At 43.1% G+C, this 16,128-nt stretch overlaps 1 protein-coding gene across 1 annotated transcript in view; it reads left to right on the top strand.

Moving 5' to 3' along the window:
• The first annotated feature begins 2,122 nt into the window (after positions 1-2,122).
• Positions 2,123-16,128, top strand: part of svila (supervillin a) — a 96,527-nt gene continuing 82,521 nt past the window's right edge. The window contains exons 1-2 of the mRNA XM_080793906.1: positions 2,123-2,251; positions 6,500-6,568. The gene's annotated coding sequence lies outside the window, so the exon portion shown is untranslated. The remainder of the gene's footprint in view (positions 2,252-6,499; positions 6,569-16,128) is intronic.

Below are 16,128 nucleotides of genomic sequence, written 5' to 3'. Positions count from 1 at the left end.
TGATAGCGATGTGTCAGACAGACACGTCGCTAAACACATGCATGTGTACTGTACACACACACACACACACACACACACACACACACACACACACACACACACACACACACATTCATAAAGTATAGCTCTGGTCTAGTCTGAAATCCGATATGGAAGAGGGTAAAATAAACTCATATGATATATTATCTTGTATAAAGGTTGACAAAACTTGCCACAATGCTGAGCACCATATATGGAGTTTCATACTGTATTGCCGAGATATATAATATGCCCATATAACAACCACTGGTGAAAAGAAAGCCAACCTTATAGAGTTGATTCACAAAGGAAGACAAAGGAGAAATGTATAATGAGATTGTCTGAGCTCAGCTGATATATCTAGAGAGGTAACTGATATGGATCTGAGGCATTCCGTTTTTAGCCTGAGGCACCGTGTTGGGGGTTCTGGTGACAAGGGACATCCGACCAAGAAAGGAATCAGCAAAATAACAACAGAAGGTCACTTTGATCATAACATGTGTGCAGTCTTCTCTATATGTCTCATTTACAAGTAGTTAGCGGTCATATTTGGGTTTACTGGTATTCATAGGATGTACTGTTTGTCTGTTTTACATAATCACCATCAATCATCTTTTCATCATTGTCAAAGCAGTATTTTTACACAACATTTACAAGCAAAATATTCCATAATATATTATGTATAATTTCACCAAAAGTGGATACACTGAAGTGCTGTACTTTCTTATCCTTCCTTGCCCAACATACTGTATACTGTATCTGTTTTTGTCACGCCTCCTCAGTCTCAAGAGTCTGTCCATATGGCCGGTGTCTTATAGCTCAGGTTCATGTTAACTCATCAACCATTCCATTCTGACTGCGGCCCCCTGCTACAATGGGGATCATTTGTTGGCCTGGCCACCAGCCTGTTGCCCCTAGCAACATGCCTTAAAACAGTGGCTCTCAAAGAGAGATCCAGGGACTCCCGTTGTCCTTGGGGCCCCAGGGAGTCCCCAGAAAAATGTGTTCAACCACTTGAAACCCATATATTATATGGGGTCGTCTATTTTTTGAATAGCCAAAAGGCATATACTTTAAAAAAAATACCGTCTAGACTAGAGTTTGAAATTGAATGGACAGGTATCAGTCAAAAGGTGGACATCGAAGAGGAAGGATAGGGTAGGACCAACATGGAATGTCACGACAGGTCAGTTCCATACTGTATATGGAGATGGGGGTGTGATGTCACGAGGCGTGACCATATGGAGGCGTCATGTCACGAGGCATGATGTCACAAGGCGTGACTATATTTATATATATATATAATATATGAAGGTGACTAAATTATAGCTACATTGAATCCATCGGAACACAGGTTTGATTTTGATTGATTGAATACTTTATTAACAGTGTGCAGAAAAAGCACAGGGAAGTACAGTTCTCTCTTTTTTTTACATTTCCTGAAAAGTAATGGTTTGGACATCTGTCCGACAGTGACCGATATCTGACAGGAAAGTGTGTCCTGTATTCAAATGTAGACACATCCTCTCATTCAATAGTAGGCCTTGACAAACATATACCAATAAACAGGATGGGGTGGGGGGATCCTAACACAGACAGCATGGTTGCATGACGTGGTTCCACTTTAATATAGCCTGGCTGTGACCAACAAGGTGGTCCAATAATCAGCATTTTTACAAACCAGGAATGTATTATTGGTATTGGGGAGGAAGACAGGCAGGCAGGTCTGTTTATTGTCTGTGTAACTGAGCCCTATCTGTAACCAAGAGGATGACTCCACACTGTTAAGCTATTAGTGTAGGCTTAAAATGAATTGTCCATTGGACTAAGAGTGACCCCCATCAGTCAGTCATTTAAGGAAAAAATGTGCGCGCGCGTGTGCATTGCGTGTAGAGCGGCTACTGTACTATGCGTGTTCTTGCGCGCGTGTACGTATAAGTATACAGGTGGTGTCAGGTGGTGATGTTAGCAAGAAGAGATTAGGTTTTGGGTTTTAGAAGAAGTCTGACTGCTCCTTTAAGAGCTCACTCCCATCCGATGTGAGCTCTGACTGCACAGCCCAACTGGAGAGAAGTTTGAGAAGCAGGAGAAGGGGAGCCTTTTAATAAACAGTCATACTCGTGTGTGTTTAGGTCGTGTGTGTCCCGGTGGAACAGGATTTGGGCGTTGCATTGTTTTGCGCTTGTCGTTGCAGACGCATGGGTTCCATTTCTTTCAAAGGAACAAAACATTGGTAAGTTTAATACCAAGTTTATTTGTAAACTGTACCGCGTGTGAGTTGAAACAAGCTGGTTTGTTTGGCTAAAAACCATTAAGTTGGCGAATGAGAGTAGGCTAAATATGTCAATAGAAGAAACTTTCATATAAACACGTTCACATAACTATAGATAAGTATAACTATTTTAAATAGTCTTCTCGTTTCATTACGCATTAAAGCCACCTTCACTGTTAAATATCCTACCGAATTTCAGGTATTAAAAGTCATGTCCCGCGTTTTGTTGCTGAAGAATTAGCAAATGAAATGTGTAATCTTTATCTTTATTGTTATGTTATGTACCGGTATACAACCTTTTAGACCTTTGACGTTAATTACTGTGTATAGCCCCACTGCATGGTTGAAGAAGGGCGTGCACGAATGCAGGACAGATACCCCATGTATACCTGCAGCCCATGTGTTAGCTCTGGTCCATAGCCTCCCAGGTGTAAGATGTTTTAAAGCTCCATGAGTTACCTGCGTTCATCCCTGCATGCAGAAAGTAACGTGTAAATTGACGATGCTGTCGGTGTCTGCGTTGGAACTCGTTGCTGTGAAACAGAACACCCTTGCTGTGGTACCTGGCAGTCCAGGACAGATTAAGAGCCTACTTTATTATCTCCGAATAAAGGCTTCGGCGGCCCCGGTGTGTATTAAGTTACCTTTTTACATGTTATCCAATACCATGTCTTGGCTGTCTATAGCAGCAGCAGGCGATGGTATATCTACTGTAGCTGCTGCTGCAACAGACCTGACTTTCCCTGCCTGTGGGCGCTGTGGAATTCATTCAAGTGGTCTCCCTTTGATGTTTTATTGTCGCTCTTCAGTACTATGTAGGTGGCTCTGTTGCCCACAGAGAGTGGTGGAGGTGGAGTGTGTGGTTATTGGTTAACAACATATTTCATTGTTCTATTTACTGTACATTTACTGTAATACTGTTTCTGCTGCAGGGCAAATAGGATGCAGCAGAAAGTTAAAGACTGCTGACTGGAAATATGGCATCTCGTCCTTTTTCTCAAAATTGATCATACTGTACATGTCGAACACTGGATCAAAGACACATGCAGGGCACAATTTTAAAAAAATAGCAAAATGACTATTTTAAGGCTATTTTCAGATATTGCCAAATAAAAACAAACACCCCTTTGCATGTCAAATATGGCTGCCAGGTTGAAAGGTTAGAAAAACCAAATGTAAAGGTAGGGAGCAGTTCACTGCTTGAGCGTTGTTCCATTTCCTCTTTAATATTTGGCAGGTAGAGAACCTATGAATCACCTGCCAATACAAATACCTTCAGAGCAATTAGGGAAGGCTACTTCTGTTCTTTTTGCCCTGCAGTTTTTTCACTGTTGAAACTTGGAAGTACGGGTGGAGGCTAATCGGTGCCCATTTCCTCCCCCAAGTTTTTAGATGTGCTGTCAGTGAACGCTGAGGGATTGTCTGAAGGCTCGAGTGCCGTGTAGATACTCTGCTTGGGGGTAATGGACAGAGGGGCAGGAGATTAATTATGGCTAATTTACCTGTCTTGGCTGTTCCCCCAGAAAAGGATGACTCGATCCTCACTGGAACATTTCCCTAATAGGGACTCAAGATTATGTTTCTCTTGGTTTTCTGTGTTACAGCATTCATAAAATGATCTGGTGATGATACTGGTGATGTTTCAGCGACCTGCAGGCATTAACTGAGTCTGAGTCTATATTTCTTTGTTCTTTGTTTTTCCTTAAACAAATATTAAAAACGCCATTTGAAATGGACAGAGTTTGTTTTTGTCCGATGTTTTGTCTGATAATTACATCATAAGATATATATATATATATACATTGGTAGCGATGTTGGAAGATGATAACAGCGCCCCTCACTTCACACGGGTGTGATATTTTTTTTTTACAAACGTGTGCCTCACTCGGGTGATGTCAGCATGTTCAATTCCATTGTGCAGATAACCTTTTCCTCCAAACCACAAGCAAAACATCACCTCTTTTTATCTCGAGCCTCGGAGCCTGACTGATGACTGGTTTGAACTCGTGACGGCACACACGCTGTTTTCAAAGCTCCAGCGCGTTTCCTTTTCCGAGTCGAGGTATCGAGTTATCAGTGGGACCGCGAGATTGACGTCGCTGCCGGCCCGGGGGCCCTCGAAAATGAAGAAAAACATACCCCCAGGCTATTCCTCTTTGTGACTAACACTGATCCCCAGGTCACTGTTTGAGTACAACTTTCATTTGAGGCAACTGGCAGCCCCCCAGTCAATATAAAAAATGTCCTGAGATAGTTGGATTATTATTATTATTAGAGAATGATCCCAGTACTGACTCTGTCTGATGCATTGATCAGTATGTTTTGTATAAACACAGTGTAAGCTTAGCAGTTAGCACACGGTTGTGTGCCAGTGTCGATAGGGCTTCCAGGAGTGCATGCGTCAGTGTGTGTGTAACACATGCATTCACATTCAGTCATACTTATGACGTGATGTGTGTAGAAAGTTGGCATGGGGTATTCTGTGCCCTCGCTGAAGTAACATGCTCGCCTCTGAGGCTCCGACTTGTTTTCCAAGAAGTGTCCAAAGCTCTATTTCAGAGTGAGAAACTTAACTAGAGGAGGTCAGTTACATAAGCCTTGTGTTACAGCCCTCGGTTACATCATTGTTTTGGGGGGCCGGGGTTTTGGCGATGGGTCTGTTGGGGCCACTGACTCCCCCATACCCCCCCCTTGTCGGAGGGGAGGCTGAGCACTATTGGAAGCAGATGCTGGGTGTTTCTCAACCCGCTGGGAGACATCATGACTCAGTGTTTGTGATGAAGACGGGGACCCCACCTGTAACGGAGAAGAATAGAGTTACTGCACGTGTTTCTTTCTGTGGCTTGTATCTGTTTAATTCTGTCCTGATTGAGTGACATGGATGTTTGGTTTTGTTTGGGTGGGCTTTGTTGCCATGGTGTCCAAAGGATAACATGTAAAAGAAGACTTGATTTATTGGTCTATAATTCCCACAAACGGCCCCACCTCTTTTTGTTCTCCAAGAGTAAAACGGCCTCCAAAATGGTCATGATATTCAAGGAAAACACATCGATTCAAGGGGAATCATAACCGCAAATAATATTTTACAGGTTTTTACAATTTTGTAGCCTGCATTACTAAAGAGACTATAGTTTCTAATCTAGTCAAGCCAATGTTTTACAGTATGACATTGATCTTGTAGAAGTTAAGGAGCAGAATATAGTGCATCTGTGATCTGTTGCGGAACCCTTGAATAAATACGACAGAGGAAACATGAAGGTGCAGGCGCCACTTTGGCTGACACTTTGGCAAACAGCAAGCTTTTTAATGGCTGGACTTTTTTAGTGTTTGAGATATTTGTCAGACCTTCAAGGTCACCCAGTTTGAAACGGGCCAATCTTGGTCAAACCAGGACCTTGGATGGTCACTCACCGTAAGCTATGGAAATGTCTTGTTTAGGTAGACACTATAGGACAGCAGTCCATTCTGTCTAGAAATATCAGGACTACAAGGCTGTCGGGATCAGATATCTTACTGTACATGGCTGTAGCTACTTGTTTGTTTTGTAGAATGCAGTACTGGAGGATGGACTGAGGATGGTGCTCTATAGGGTTAACATTGGCCAAAGTAGGTCACAGAGACAATGCTACAGTATTGTCTGTTAATTGCCAAATGTGGTTGGCAACTGGAATGAGAGTTCGGGTAGTGCCCGTAGCCAAATGAATGTGTGTTTGGCTTTATGTGGTGATGGCCCGCTATCGGCGCCATGCACCAATGTTTAGGTTTAATGTACTCCGATAAAGTTTCATACTTTGTTTATTATCTAGACAAAATAATCAGCTGTGTTTGCATACTCGGGGAGTGAGCCGTTTATGCTGTGTACATTCTAAAGATCAAATAACATGCAAACACATAAATAAATATCTGAAGTGAACACTTGAGGAAAGCGTTGCAGTTAAATTCCAAAAATGAACCGATCTGCTGTGAAATATTAAGGCTTGGAACATGTAAAGAATCACTCTACATGAGCATTACATTTTATTTAAATTAGATTTTACTTTCACCAGGATATCTTAACACTTTACATGTACACTATATTTCCTCAAATAGTCTGTATGAGGGAAGGAAGGGCACGTCTGATACTGTTGATGTAGTTTGGATTTGCTTAGACATTTGCATTTCATATTTACTCTAGTCAATGAGAATGTTGACATTCTTTCTGTTTTGCAGGCCCTGTTTTCATGCCCAGATCAGATGACGGAGGAAGAAGTTCGAAGAACACATCTGTATGGCTGACTTGTAAGTACGTCTAATGCCACATGTCCAAGACACACACACACACACACACACACACACACACACACACACACACACACACACACTCTCTTGGGGACTTCCTGGGGTCACCACCTGCTGCCAAGAAGATATGCATCCTGGATCACTATGAAGTGGGAATGCACCATTTACCACAGTAGGAAGTGGTTATTAACAGCCCCTTCTTTTACACACACACACACACACACACACACACACACACACACACACACACACACACACACACACACACACAGGCATGCACGTGCACAATCGGTGCCTTCCTGGGGTCAGCCACGCTTGGCTTGACCTCCACGAGGCGCCTCTCTCTGTGTATTTGCTGTTTTGTGTCCACCAGTCAGACGTGGTAACCATTTGTCAGTGACATCATCATGTATGTCAGGTCTGTGATGTGGTGGTGAATCAACAACAGACCTCTGCTACGTTATGTCGACAGCCTCAAACTTTACCCTCCTCGTCATGGCAACGTGGTTCCATGCATGATGATAGGAGGACTGTCTTTACTCACTGTTTGCTCACAGAAGGGCCCATCCCTCCTGCTCCACATGCCTTTTCAATTATCGTGAGTCCTTTGGGTCTATCATTCTCCTCTTTGGCCAAACTATGCGCACCCCAAGCACCAAAGCTAGAACTAGCTTTTGCCAAGCCCCCCTTTTTATCCACCATTCGCCTCTGGATTAGGGACTTGTTATTATCAAGGAGTGTAAGTAATCCATGGATATGTGTCTATAATGCTGCAGGAACTTAGTAGGAAAGTCTTACTGGATCCAGCCTCCTATTGCTTTGTTAGATATCCTTCAACAGGACATCCGGTGTGGTGTAGAAGCCATAGGACACAGAGGTCATCTAGCAATGAATGGACCACATGAATCAATTATGCACAACTCTAGGTTGTACTGTTTCAATATTGAAAACGGTGGACAATATAAAGATGACACTGTATCATAATTGTAAATTCCAGTGTAGCTCCAGGGCCAGTAAAAGTATAGCCAGTATTCAGACCCTTGGCATGGGGTGAAATGGACTCCATGGGGTGAAATGGACTCCATCTATGCCTGCACGGCCCTGCAGGCCTCCAGCCAGAGGACCACCACATTTCACTGTCATCACTTAGGTCTGCTGGACTTAACAACCTGAGTCCAGTTGCCCGTTAGTTTTTAATTGGCAGTCTCCCCCTCTCCACTGCTCTGCCTGCACACACGCCATGATGCAAATCAACTTAACCAGTTCAAATGTATGATGTCATATCCAATCCCACTATACATAATGGGGTGTGGCAATATGCATATCATCACATTATGCATGTGTTTGTCACGATTTGGGTAGTAAGTCTGTGTCCAAATGTGTGAGTAACGTTGACTTAATTACAATAACCTAATAATGTGCTGGCAGGCAGTGGGGGACACATTTTCCTTTGTTTGTTTTGTCTTCCTAGAGATGTTGATATGATGATTGGAGCAGCTGTTGTGTTGACACAACAGGCAGTAGTTTGTTGGAAAGTGCACACACACACACACACACACACACACACACACACACACACACACACACACACACACACACAACCATGCATGTGAGGACCTTTGATTGCTGTCATATACAAAAAGTTATGAGTTATGTTTGAATGTACTCTATCTGTAGTTGTACTGTACTTTGTGTGCACCAATTTCCCAGTACAGATGGGAATTCTATACCCGGCAAAATATATATTTTAACCACTTTCTGTGGGTTTTATTTGGGGATTTATACATTTTTCTCTATGTTCACTATTTTTGCTCTGAATACAGGTGTGCCCTGAGATTTTGGATAGCCAATTGGTGTGCCCTGGGCACACAAAGTATAGAGGGTATGGCAAAGTTAATGGCAAAGTGAGATTGATTGTTTGAAATATTTATTAACAGTTTGCAGAGTTACTGTACATTCAGTTTAACTGAATGTCGTTTAACTAATGCAATCAGATGAAACCTTTCTGTTTGGATGTATGTCAGTCAGTAGGCGTTCCCACATAACTTACGCGTATGATGATGCTGTCACATCGCATACACTCTATAAAACTAAACCCTAATAAACTAAGCCCTAATGTTGACTGTAACCCATACTGCTACATGTCTAACCTTAACCGAACTCCTAAACCGCAACACTCAGTTGACTCAGAACTCATTTGAAATATGAGGACCAGCAAAATGTCCTCACTTCTACCCTCTGTCCTGGGGACTGAGGGCAAGATAGATTGGGTTAAGACTAGGGTAGAGAAGGTCGGAGATATAGTTGCTGTGAGAGTGAGGTCTAGCCAACACCAACTCTGGATTCCTGGATCGCTGCCCTCCACAAATTCCTATCCAACATCAGGTTCTTGAGCTCTGCAGTGTTGTCAGCCAAGCTGTCGCGCCGCAGCACGTCTACATAGGTGGTACGCTTCTTTCCCCTCCTGGCTTTGCCCTGGGTTGGCTCCCATAGGGTCAATTTACTTGCCTCAAGTTATGGGTGCCTGACGCAGTTCCTTGCCAGCCTCATCCTTCTCTCTCTGACTATAATCTCTGATATAATGTTGCAAGGCCCAGTCATTTTAAAATCAGTTTGCCACGTGTAACTAACTAAAAATGGGGCAAGATTGAAAAGAATAGGGGTAATGTGCTCTTGTAAGAACCCCCCAGTTGTGGTATTTTGAGCAATTTGGAGGCTGTTTATTAATTTCTGGGACAATCTGGACCCAAGAAATGTGAACTACAAAAACAAGATGTAGATCGGTGAAAAAGCATGAATGAGTTTCACATGATTTGCTATTGGCAAACACTTCTGATTTGACCCATGGCTGATTTGGTAATATTGCTCAAATATTTAGAAAATTTCACTTCTTTGTTTGTGAAACCCACTTTTGGTCCCATCCTAGTCTGGTGTTGCCAGATTGTTGCCTCTCGCAATTTTAAAATGCTTCCGTCATACATTCTGCAGAATAGAAGCTGAAGCTCTGATCATGAGCAAAGCGGAAGTGAAGCCTCCTCCCCACTTCTGTTTCATCTTTACAGTCGCGCAAATCTATCCTTCTATAAATCTAAATCATCTAATCATATATTATAACTTGCTCCTTAAAATAAAATGTAAAGATAAAATATATTTTCGTGAACGTTAATGCCAGTTTCCGTTACTCGGAGGAAGTGTAGTTCAATAGTTGTCTGGCTACGTGAGACTAGTCCCACCCTGAATAAAACTCATTCAAATTATGGCATGATGATGATACTGTTGGAGCTTTCAACAGTGCTGAGCAGGCTATTAGATGGAGTTAAAGCTTCTACAATGCTCATCCAGACCAACAGGTCTTTGAGCTAAGTGATAACTGTTGACACGTACCACACACAGTCCACTGCAGTGCTGAGTCCACACAGACATGCACAGCATACACATATAGACCCAATGACAGAATCCACCCACATGCATTCCCTACTGGCGAGTGACTTGTGTCACATAATGTGCCCTAATCATGATTTATGACATTTACCCATCAGTTTAAGAGGACTGAGGTGTGTACTTTTACAACCCTACACGTGTGTGTGTGTTGCATTGAGAGATACATGTCACATGTGTAATAGTTGGCTCCTGATAAAGGTTCTGCTACGTGTAGCACATGTTAGATTAAAGTCAGATATTGTTTACTCACGACCTGAGACCTGTTTACTCACTCCTACAGCAGACCTGAGACCTGTTTACTCACTCCTACAGCAGACCTGAGACCTGTTTACTCACTCCTACAGCAAACCTGAGACCAACGGCATTAGCAAATAATCTGGTTTTGTTTTAATCTACTTGGTGTTACATGCAAGTGAGGCTTAATTGGCATAATGACGTTTGAGACTGTATTAACCCGGTATCCCTGTTTTGTGAATTTTAGGCGAATTAAATGTCTGAACTCTTTACAGACACACAAATAGACGAACTACAAGCTCAACACATCGCAATGTGATGCATTTTGATCTAGTAGATTTTCGCCACGTGACACCATCGCATGCTGAATTAAAAAATATATGGCTTTAAGTGAATAGTCTGAATACATTTAAAATCAAGTTGTAGCAAGTTACAGTAGGTGCTACCAGCCGCCTCTGTGGCGTGGGTACCTTTGACACAGGGTCTAGGTCAAGTGGATGTTCAAAGACATTAGCGAAAGAGCAATTAAAAGTATATGGAGTTGCTGTAATGACAGTGTGTGTGTGTGTGTGGGGATGACTGATTCATCTTTTGTGCATCAATTAGATCGATGCACACCATGCTTAGTGCTTACACGGGAGGATGCTGTAGTGTAGTTCACCGATAGAATTGTCATCTATTATTTGATTTCCAAGTCCTGTTTGACGTTGGCCTGAGTGACTAACGTAGTGGATTCAACTGTGTGAGGTCATCGTGTGTGGTTGAGAAAGGGCTTATTAGTTTGGGTTTTGCATGGCGTTGCTCCCCCGCTCTCCAAATGTCTAGTCTGTTAGCAATTATTAGAAGTAGGTGATGAGTTCAAACGGAGTCATGATCCTGAAGAGCGGAATGTTGATACGACATCCACTCAGACGTAGCACGTCACACACACACACACACACACACACACACACACAAACACCCCGCACACCTGGTCCTGCTCGTCATTGTCCTTGGTACGATGCCAATGCCATATACTTGTCCTGGCTGACAACATGCCATTTATAGTAAAGCTGTGTGTGTTGTTTTCCATGTACTGTAGTAGTTGAAGAATTGTCGGTGTGTGCAAACGTGTCAAATTACCTTGAGTAAATTCCTGAAAACAGATTCTCGTCCTATCAGAGCAGCCAGTTGATATGTATTGTTGTTTTACGTAGCGTTGTTAACAATGTGTCTTTGCTACCTCATTCAACTAACATAAATGAACAACATGAACCACTTTATTCTGGGGCGAACATTCCCACGTGATCACATTTTTTTTAAAGCCATATTTTGGACAAAACTAGCAGAAACTGTCTATCAATAACCTATGACCAGTGATTGCCGTTTGTGTTATCATGTTAGCAGCCTTACCCTGTCCCCCATTTCTGAGTTGATTAGCTTTGACCCCTTAAACTGTTATTAGGACTACTGGACCAGATTGTCTGAGACCATAAAGTGCACTCCATGCACGTGTTACACGTACACGATAATCACATTAGTGTTCAGAATGGAGCACTGAGAGCAACAGTACGAGCTGTTTAATATATTTATTGAATCATTTTAGGCCTGGCTGAGTAGTGTAACAAAGGGATTATTTCACCAAGTTTCATGAGGAAGAAATTGTTTGAAATTCTAATATACCTTCTCCATTTGAGGCATGTCAAATGAAATGTTATTCAATGCCGTCTAATAAACATAAATGGTTGCTGTGTTGTCTGATGCGCACTCACACAAGCAACTGGGTGTTCTTAATCTTTTGACCTGGAAGAGAAAAATAACTGTCAGGGGGAGTGATGGAACACTCCCAGTTTATCTCTCAGAGGACAAACTTAAATCTTGTTTGTGTTTGTCAGTTTCTCATCCGTGTGGGAAAGTCGTCTCTCTCCCTTGCTGTTTTACTGTCCCTCCGTTTGGCTCATGGTGTCATTTGGAAGTGGATCAGAGGGATTCCTCTCCTTCTATCTGAGACAGTTTGATCCCCCTCCATCCTTCGCCTTTTAACTGGAGCTCGTTGGGACTAAACGGCCGTTTCTATTTACTGCCATCATAATTTTGCCCTAGATAAGTTTGTTTACCACACTCAGACGGTACCCCAGGTGCGCTTCCTCTTCTGTGGTGACTGGTGACAGCATCGCTGGCGAGGACCCTGATTGGTCCCGAACGCCAGACGCCAGACTGACAGCCTCAGTGTCACCCGTCGAGTGCTGGCTGGCTGAGCGGGCCGATGCTGGTGTCACCGCCAAACCCGCCCTGTGGGTTTGTGGGCTGAGGTTACTGGTGAACCGCCAGTTGCATCCAGTCTCGTCACCACGTGACTCATGTGTCTTCAGTCCTCCTACCCTTTTGAAATCTCACACTCATCTCTTTCCCTCTCACACTCATTCTGTCTCTTTCTCTCTCATGCTCTTTCTGTGTATGTCCTTTACTTTCTCCTCTCCTGTCTTTTAACCATCTGTCCTTTTGACATGGCTGATTAAGATACTGCTTCATAAAGGAAATAATAACCCACAATCAGAGATGCGTTCTCCCAATAAAATTCAAAGCCCCATGACAGGTACGTTTCTGTTCACCTTTTTTGTTTTGTCATGTTTTGTCTTATCGAACCATTAGTCTGTTGGCGTTTGGCTGATTTGTGCTCTTGTTGTGAGCGCACCGTGCACTCTTCTTCACTGCATGGACATCTGCTCATTAACGCACTCTGTCTGAAGGCTCATTTATTTGCCGTGGGGCCACGGTGGGAAGTGGGGTCTGGTTTGTGTAAGAGCCATTTAGTCTCCGTTGACTAGACATGTAGGTCATCAAGTACGGTACGGTGGGGGGGGGGGGGGGGGGGATTGAGGGGAGCAAAGAGAAGGGAGGGACTTCGTTGATAGGGGACGAGGGATGGATGGAGGGGAGTTTAGAGGCTGAAACTTTCAGCACACTGTTCATATTAACCACCGAAACCCTTTTTATTTTGTTGACTGAGGTCCCCCAGGTGTCTATGCTTGGCTTCCTACTCTTTTTGTACAAGCTCACAGTGCACATTTTTTTTAAATAGAATGTTCGCCTAATATGACATGCCCGGAATGGAATAGGGACGTTTAGGGGTTCATGTGGTTAACTCTCAGAGTAATGAGTATCTGTAAAATCTATTCCAACCTTGTCCCCTGATTCCACTCATCTTTTTCCATTTGTTTGATTTCTGTCTCTACTTTACACACGCGCACACACACACACACACACACACACAGACACACACGGTTTTACCACTGTCACTACTAACCCTCTTGTTTTCTCTCCTGTCTGAATCTGCTGTCTCACTCGTCTATATTTGTATCCAATGTGAACACCATCTGTGTTGTTGTGCTGTAGGAAAGGCTGTGCGTGTGTGTGGGCCTGACGTGCAAGCTAATCAAGTGTTGAGCGAGAGAGGAGCGGTGTTTTTGGGGTTCAGCGAACGCTTAGCTATCGGCTTGTGAGTGTGTCTTTTAGTTGGTTGAGGCAACTTTGATTATGCACTACATGTGCGTGAAGGAGATGGCAGGTTTGATTTTAAGAACCCTGGTCACTGTCACCAGTCTAAAAGGCATCTTTTACTGAATCCTCTTCTCTTTTTCCCCCTCTTTCCTTTGACATACAGTATAGGGGTAGGCTACTCTATGTGACCTGAAAGTAAAAATATTGTATGATAGAAAATAGTTTACAGATGATGCTAAATGACTATTCAACGCAGTGACTTTCTTTCTTTCCACTAGGCCAGCCTATTTTACTGTTATTTCTCAACCATTTATTTTCTCCAAACAGTTTTTTTTAGACATATTAACAGTGGTTTTATAGTGTCTCACTTTAATTGGGCACTGCCAGCTCACGCCCCAGCGCTCTGTGTGAATGAATGGTGGCCCAGGCCGTTGGCTGGTGTTCAGTAAACTGATGGAAAGGCGTGTCAGGCCTGAGCGAGCTGCTCAGTCTCTGGTCTCTTGTATAGTCTCAGGAGAAGACAATGGGACCCTCAATGCTTGACTGTGTGGGAGTGACGACTACTGTACATGGAGCTGGCCCACCAACTAAATGGAGTGTTATGTATCAAATATTGTAAATGAGTAGATGGTGGAGCTTGCCTACGGTACGTGGCTGACCTTTGTCTAAGTACAGTAAAAGCATGTACTGTAGGGAGAAATGGGAGGTGGGTTTTAGAAATACAAATATTTCCAGTTTGTCTGCATCCCAGCCGGGACATTGTTGTGGTCTATTTGTAGCTGTTTATGGAAAAACGGTTGCTCTCAGTTCTGCTGACAGTACAGTGTGTCTGGGCCACGTTAACGTTCAGTCCTAGACTAACGAGGGCTAAATTGAAATCACATTCGCTGCCACGTATGTCTCTCTGTTGGCTGTTAAAGCACTGATGCTTCTCTGCCACTAATTAGCCTCTACGCGGTGGGTGAGTTGAACACTTATTTGCCTTCAAAGCCTCAGTGTTAACCTGTGGAAAGCACAAAGAAAAGCCCCCCATCGCGCCTCCACAGGCTTCACTGACAAAATCACAAAAGTTGGAACGGTGCCCTACTTTCATTACTCAACCTGCTGAGAAAGCATGAATCAATTTACAGCACGGCAATAAACCAATCAATGGGGGTGTTGTTTTGGACGAGTAAGTAGAACCAGAAGAACAAGAGCCAAGGAGAATGGGATTCTGGTTGTGGACACTAGAGGGTGCTGTTTGTTTTGAGATTGATATTGCAGAACTCATTGGAGTCATTCTCCCTTGCCTCCCTCTCTCTGATTTCAGGGGCATTTAGAATTTTCAGGGGCGTATATCTTTTTACAAATTAAGTACCAGTGTATTAATGCAGCCCATGTAATGCCACCAACTACCAAAATTATTATTAAAACATTTGTTTAATGTCTCTTAAGCATAGAACAGCTAAGGAACAATAAAAAGGCAAAAAAGTGAAGGTGGAGAGTGCAGCCAAATGGTGCTGTACCGAGTACAGCACCATTTGTCCTGACATTGCAATGTCAGGACATTGCAATGTTTGTGGTCAGCGCATTCACCGATGGAGCCACTAAAGATGCCCTATTTCACTTTCATCCTGACCTACAGACTGGCATCAGCCCCAGTGTCTCCTGCGTTTGCCCAGTCTGTCCTTTGTTCATTGGCCAGCTGTAACACAGCCCTTGTGCCTATCGTAGGGTCTTCTTTGTGCACGTTCAAGTCCCTTCCTTCCTCTCCAGTCCAGCTGGCTAATGTTCTCCTTCACTGGGGTTTGGACGGTCTAAACGTGTAATCATTCAGAATGATGAATGAGTGTTCAGTCTGCTGGTCCAACTGATTGTTTCAGTCAGTGTTTTCCTGTCATGTCTTGGACTTCATTCACACGGGTCAAAACGGACATTCCAAACACAATTGTTTCATTTGCGACTTTCAAGAAATATTTCCCTATGGGATCTCAATGACCACATAGCAGGATTTGAGGATGCCACCCCAGCCAAGCTAGCAGTTAATTCTCTAGGGCTGCACAATATTAGGAGAAAAAAATTAATGCCGTGGAGATTTCTGTGCTGGCACCTTCATGATATTGGCGGCTGCCTTTTTAGTTTGTGTAACAAAATGTGACATTTTGTGAACTTAATATACTGTGTGCCAATTTTATTAATCTATATTTTTTTAATTTTTGAAAATGTTCCCAAAATAGTGCCACAGATTCAGTATTGTTACAAATAGAAACCAGAAGCAGGGATGACTATACCCATAAATATGAACAAGTAGGGATATCAAAAGCAGAGTCATGGCTTTTCCTTCACCCCCCCCCCCCACCCTGCTAAGATATTTAAATCTTGTTATCAATATTTTTGACAAGCATTGCCATTAGGCTACGGACCCT

Source organism: Protomyctophum bolini (genome assembly GCF_963924005.1).
Source record: "Protomyctophum bolini genome assembly, chromosome: 21".
Taxonomy (NCBI): Eukaryota; Metazoa; Chordata; class Actinopteri; order Myctophiformes; family Myctophidae; genus Protomyctophum; species Protomyctophum bolini.
The sequence above is the reverse complement of the archived record's forward strand: the minus strand, read 5'-3'. Positions and strand labels throughout refer to the sequence as shown.